The sequence below is a fragment of the Zingiber officinale genome, chromosome 7B (assembly GCF_018446385.1).
Source record: "Zingiber officinale cultivar Zhangliang chromosome 7B, Zo_v1.1, whole genome shotgun sequence".
NCBI classification, from domain to species: domain Eukaryota; kingdom Viridiplantae; phylum Streptophyta; class Magnoliopsida; order Zingiberales; family Zingiberaceae; genus Zingiber; species Zingiber officinale.
Window position 1 is genome coordinate 36586225 of NC_055999.1, and position 7058 is coordinate 36593282.

Here is a 7058-nt window from a genome sequence, read left to right on the forward strand (position 1 = left end):
CAGCAAGTAGTTTTATTCATAAATTGGAGCTCGAATGTATTTATATATTTTACGATTTTGTGTTCATTCTACTTACATTGAAGATTTTAATCTTGCATGTTCATATTGCCTGCACAACAATGTTCTATCAATTTTTTTCTTTGATCCCCATTCCAGTTATTTGACGTATTTATATTGTGGACCAGTCCTAGTTCATGAGTTTTCATGCCACTCTGGTCATGTATGCTAGAACTTAGTAGTTACATTTAATGCACATCTAGTTTTAGTCTGTATCAGATGTGTTTCTAGGATTTAGTTTCACCTCCAAGCAAATTGCATTATGTGATTTTGTTTGTCTGTTGTCTAATGTACCTGCTAAACTTTGGGTTTCATATTTTAGACTATTCCTTTTCATACTTCCTAGAGTTGATCTCTATGCAATTTATTGCACTTCTATTAGTCGACAAATTTTTGACTTGTGATCTTCTGGAATATCATTGCCTGTCCTTTTTAGATTTATATGTGATCTTCTGGGTTTTATTAGTCGACAAATTGCATTATGTGATCTGTCGGACCAGTGGTATAAGTTTTTTTTTTTGGACTTATATCGAGAGAGATGTATTTCTTTGGTAGCCGAGAAGGTTAGCTACTTCCTCCGTTCTTTCCTCTTATTTTTCTTAGAGATTATTTTGGAGTATAGTGTCTCAAATTGTTATTATTATTTTTCTTTTAAATTCTTCCCACAGCATAGATTAATTCTGATTTAACAGAATTGGTTAGGGATGATCAATTCTATAGAGTGCAGTGGAGGAGTTGGATTAATAATTACAATTTCGCATCCTCTTTTTGTGAGCGATTTATATAAAAGATTTTTTTAGTTTCGATTGCTTAATGCTTCGATTTGTCTTACCATATTTGCGCTCCAAGAGTCATGCCTTTCTTCTTTATAAAATGATCGAGTATTTTACTAGTTTCAATTTACAAGCACGTTATCGATGGTATAATTCAACACCTCCCATTTTCTTATCTTGATGGTATAATTTAACACCTTCCATTTTCTTATCTTGATTTGGAACACGCTAATGAGATTATAATTAACTGATCTTGTGTGTTACATGCATATATTAATACAATTCTATTAGTTATGCCACCCTTTCTCTACATGAAATCCACATTATTTAGTTCTCACCATTGATATATTTTGTTTGATCTTTTGACACTATTATATCATTAGAGACAATGATTGATACGTGTAACAAGAATGAATGGACACAAAAATAATGATTAAATATATTAAACTAAAAAAGAAAAAAACAAATTATCAATCTTTAAAATGTGTGAATAATACTTTGACATGGCTAGTAAATACTACTATGACACATGATATTTATTTGTTTAAAATATTATGATGTAGGAATCAATTTTTTATATTTAAGTTTTTTATTTATTATGTGGTGTTTTCTTATACATATATTTTGATAAAATCTCATAATTATTTCATATAAATGAAAAAGGTTTATTCACGAGATGGATAAGGAATGGATGCATCTACCTTCAAGGCTTGTACCCGAGTATGAAGAAGGGGTAAAAAAATTTATTGCACAAGCTAGGAACTATGCAAAAACACGTGAAGTAATCTTATGTCCTTACAAGCGTTGTAAAAATAAAAAGTATATGAAATTTGACCAAGTGTACGACCACTTAATTATTAAGGGGTTTGATCCTACTTACACTACTTGGGTCTTCCATGGGGAAACTTATAACTCACAATCTCAAGATGAAGGTAGTTCAAAAGGAGTTCAAAAAGAGTATGAATGTAGAGAGGCATATCACTTATATAAGGATGTTTTGGTGCCAAAAGAAATGGTTGGACACACTATGTCTGGGGCAAAGATTATGAGTTTGATGATTTATTAAAAGATGTAGAAACACCTCTCTTTCCTGGTTGTACAGCTTATACAAAGTTATCGGCAGTCGTCACACTATATAATTACAAGTCTACTAATGGTCACACAGACAATAGTTTCAATGAGCTCCTTAAGATCTTAGGTGACATGCTTCCAGAAAACAACACACTTCCAGAAACTGTTTACACAATGAGAAAATTATTAAAACCATTTGATTTAGGATACGAGAAAATTCATGCTTGCCCAAATAATTGTTGTCTATTTAGAAAAGAGTTTAAAGATATGGACTCATGTCCGAAGTGTGGTTCCTCAAGATGGAAGATAGACAAAGTCACCACCAAAGTTTGTAAAGGAGTTCCTGAGAAGGTCCTACGATATTTTCCAGTGATACCAAGATTGAAAAGGATGTTTAAATCAAAAGAAAAGGCTGAAGAGTTGATTTGGAACTCGAACCACAAAAGTCAAGATCATATAATGCGTCATCCAGTTGATTCAGTGGCTTGGCATACAATAGATCATAAGTGGCCAGATTTTGCATCAGATCCTAGAAATCTCTGCCTTGGTCTTGTGACAGATGGATTCAATCCTTTTGGTGACCTTAGTTCCAGATATAGTTGTTGGCCAGTTATTTTTGTCAATTATAACTTTCCTCCATTGATGTGCATGACAAAGGAAAATCTTATGTTGACATTACTGATTCTAGGTCCAAAGCAACCGGGAAATGATATAGATGTATACTTGGAACCCCTTGTGGAGGATTTAAAGGAGTTGTGGGACACAGGTGCGGAGGCATATGATGCATTTAGCAAGTCAATATTCAACCTGAAGGTTATTTTGATGTGGACAATCAATGATTTTCCAGCTTACGGAAATCTAGCTGGATGTGCCACACAAGGAAAATTTGGTTGCCCAATATGTGGTGAAGACACATGTTTTATGTAGCTTAAATATAGTAGAAAGTTTGCATACTTAGGCCACAGGAGATTTCTTTCTCCTAATCATCCATTTCGTCAGAAAAAAAAGTGGTTTAATGGGGAAAAGGAGAGTAAAGGGAAACATAGACTTTTGAATGGGTTAGAAATTATCAATGTATTAAAAGATATTGAAAATGACCGGGGTAAAAATAAAAAGGGTGAGACTGTCAACACTTTGAGGAAAAAGAGGAAGAAACAGGAGAGTTCAAAAGAGGTACAAAAACCAGTTCAAAGGTGGAAGAAAAAGTCAATTTTTTTCAATTTGCCATATTGGAGTGTAAGTTATTTTTCACTGTATTCATTAGCTTTTACAATTTGTTATTTTTTGTTCCTAAATTATGTTCTAATATTCTGAACTAACTATAAATCATGTTGATGTTTACCTTTAGGGCCTCTTGCTACGTCATAACTTAGATGTGATGCAGGTTGAAAAGAATGTTTGCGAGAATATCATAGGCACATTGTTAAACTTGAAGACAAAATCCAAAGATGGTGTGAATGCTCGCAAAGATTTGGTACACTTAAAAATTAGACAAGAATTACATCCTCAAGAAAAAGGAGAAAATAAATATCATTTGCCCGCTGCACCGTACACATTGTCTAGAAAAGAAATGGATGTGTTTTGCTCTAGGTTGAAGAAAATAAAGTTACCCGATGGATATAGTTCAAATATTGGTAACTGTGTTTCTGTAGAAGAGCGTAATCTTATTGGGCTGAAATCTCATGATTGTCATATTCTAATGCAACAATTGCTATCAGTAGCATTGAGAAATCTTCTACTGAAAGGTCCACGTAATGCTATATTTATGTTGGGTGCATTTTACAATGAATTCTGTCAAAGAGTATTAGACCGGAACCGTTTAGAACAACTCGAGGAGAATATTGCTGAAGTTCTGTGCATGTTGGAAAGGTATTTTCCACCTGCTTTTTTTACCATCTCGGTTCACTTAACAATTCATTTAGCAAGAGAGGCTCGTTTGTGTGGACCAGTCCAATTCCATTGGATGTATCCATTTGAAAGGTAATAAATAATAATTATTATTTTTGATAATTTTAATATTCTAAAATAATTTATATTTTATTAGAACACTTCTTTCATTTGAATTTTGCTTTGTGATTTAGATTTATGAAAACACTAAAAGGGTATGTGAAGAACCGGGCAAGACCAGAAGGATGCATAGCTGAGTGTTACCTCGCAGAAGAACGAATGATATTTTGTAGTGCTTATATAAAAAAGGCTTATAGTATTGGTGTTCGTTCTAATAGGAATGATGATTTGGAAGATGGATTATTAGAAGGTCGCCCAATTTCTAAAGGGAAAGAAAAGATTTTAGAGGACCACGTGTTGCAAGCTGCACATCGATATATGTTATTCAATAGTGCAGAAGTTGAACCTTACTTACAGTGAGTGTAGTTAATTTCATATTGTTAGTCTTGATCTATTACATTTCTTATGTATTCTAACATCTCCCTTCAATGATTTTAAATAGGATGCACATTGACGAGCTTAAACAAACAAATCATCGTTTCTCAAGTAATGAAACATTGTTACAAAAGAAACATATGGAAACATTTGCCGAATGGTTATCAAAACAGGTTTCTGTTAACTCTTCAGATCGAATTCAATGGCTAGCACATGGTCTTAGAAAGCATGTTACATCTTATATAGGATATATTGTAAATGGATATCGGTTCCACACAATTGATGTTGGAAGGTCGACACAAGATAGTGGTGTTTCAATTGAAGTCGATACTATTTATCAATCTAATGCTAATGACAATTCACATACAATAGGAAGATTATCATACTATGGAGTTATTCGAGATATTATTTTGCTAGATTACTATTCTTTTAAAGTGCCTATTTTTAGATGTGATTGGGCCAATCCTGGAACTGGTATCAAAATTGAAGATGGTTTTGCACTGGTCAACTTACATCAAGGACTAAAAACTTTTGAAAGTGATCCTTTCATTTTAGCATCACAAGCAAAGCAAGTATTCTATTCTAGGGATAATGATGAATCAAATTGGTATGTGTTGCTAAAAGCGCCGCCTCGAGGTATTCATAACATGAACGTGCTTGAAGAAGATGCTTATACGTCATCAACACCTCTTGATGTATCCCAACTTGAGATTAACATTACTGAGAAAGAACCGTACTCAAGGAATGAGTGTGAGGGAATTGATGTAATTGAGACATGATGGACATTTTCAACTATATATTTTATAGTTATTTATTTTGATTGATACATGTTCTTATCAATAATTGCATAACACTTTATTTAGTGTTTCAATATATTTGTCTGCTTATTTATTTTCAGCAATGCATCATATCATATTACATGTTTGACCAGGTCATTACATAGCTTTCAAAGGATGAGTAAAATGGTTTAAAAACGTGGCAAAGGATCTGTAGCTGAAATTCAGGTGATATTGTATTCTATTTTAAATCTTGGTTTATTTTACTAAAGACATTTCAATATCTCTTTTCGCTATTTAACAGGAAAATATAACTAATAAGTTATCGAGAATGGACTCTAACAATTTAGCCAATTCATCAGAAGATTTGTATGATAAAGAACCAATTGCTGATGAGAAAATTGATAAGAAAAAAGGACAGGGTGCGTCAAAGTTGAAAATGGTTAGTGGCCAAGACAAGTGCAAAGAGCTAGAGCGTAATGAGTTTGGTCAGCTGATTGGAGATAATTCAGTGAAGTACGCTTCTTTCCTAGGTTGCATGATAAAGGAATTTGTGCCATATACATTAGATGGATGTTGTGATATTGATGAAGAAGTGAAAGATAGGATGTGGAGTTGTCTTCAGGTAATATATTTAGTTACTTAATTTTTCATTTCCATTTTTATAACAAAATGTAGACATATTTTTGTGTTATTAAATGTACAGATGACTTATAAAGTTGAGGATTGGTAAAAGAAAACAATTTTTCAAAAGTTAGCCAAATTGTGGCGTGATAGAAAATCCAAATTGCAAATACTTGTACGAGAAGCTAATACAAGTCGAGTGGCTTCACGAGATCTCAGTTTGTTGAAGCCTGAATTTATGGACCAAAATCAGTGGGACTTGTTTGTACAGAGGACATTATCATCTACCTTTCAAGTAAGTATTTATTCACTTAGACCATGAGTTGGATGGGAATGCACTGAATTTATTCTAATGCTATGGTTGGGTAAGAGACTACTAAGTTTTAATATGTTGGAGAGTTTGATTATGCGATTTTGACTAATCTTAGGAAAAGAGTGCAAGATTTAGAGCAATGAGGGAAAAACAAGACCACATTCACACAATGAGTCGGAGGGGCTATGCTCGTTTGACTCACATTATGGTAATTATTTTTAATTTATTATAATTTAAGTAATAATTAATGATATATGCATCTTTTAAGTTATGCTATAATGATTTTGTATATATTTTTATATTTAAGGAAAAGACAAGTCCGATGGATACAAAAATTACGAGATCGCAAGTTTGGATTGAAGGTCACAAGAGAAAAAATGGGGAGCCCAGTACTCAAGCCATTGGAGAGAAAATGGTAAGCATGTTCATTCATTTTAGATTTCTTTGAAATTTTATTCCACTGATATGGTTTTTCATAAGCATTTATACTTAAGATCTCCATTTATACTCTTACCAATGTCTCTGTAGAAAGACTTTTATCATGTTAAGCAAGTATTCCACTAATCTTGTTTTTTCTATAACTCCTTGCCTATTACTTGGATCTAAGATATGGCCAAGAATGCTAACGAAACCATACAATACATAGCTCTAATTGTTCTGCTTTGCATCATGACATTATCAAATGAAGCAACGAGTTTCCTTTGGAGAACAGATGGATTATATTGAACAGAAGTTCCAACTGTACCAAACTTAAATTCATCAGACTTTGTGAAGCTTATCAATCTTTGGCTCTTTTGGTTCTTTCATTAACCAACTATGTAAAGGAGCTTCATTCCACACTAACCAAACTTGCACGCGTTTCCAATCTCCATGCAGGAAATCTTCATAAAGTAATTCTCAAGTTATAACTTCTTTGTGCTTAAGAATGTTGTTGGCCAACTTTAGTCATTCTTTCCTTTTGATTTTGAAGTCATCCAAATTTCATTTACAAATACCAGAATTTATGCTTTTACCTGATCATTTAGCTTGATATAGTTCTCTAAAGTTTGAATGAGCAAATCA

The 7058-nt window shown here is 33.0% G+C and overlaps 1 long non-coding RNA gene across 1 annotated transcript; it reads left to right on the forward strand.

Moving 5' to 3' along the window:
- Positions 1 to 5828: 5828 nt before the first annotated feature.
- LOC122003686 lies at positions 5829 to 6396 on the forward strand. Its single transcript, XR_006118032.1, has 3 exons — positions 5829 to 5978; positions 6112 to 6204; positions 6304 to 6396. It is a non-coding gene; the product is annotated as an uncharacterized LOC122003686 (long non-coding RNA).
- The last annotated feature ends 662 nt before the right edge of the window (positions 6397 to 7058 follow it).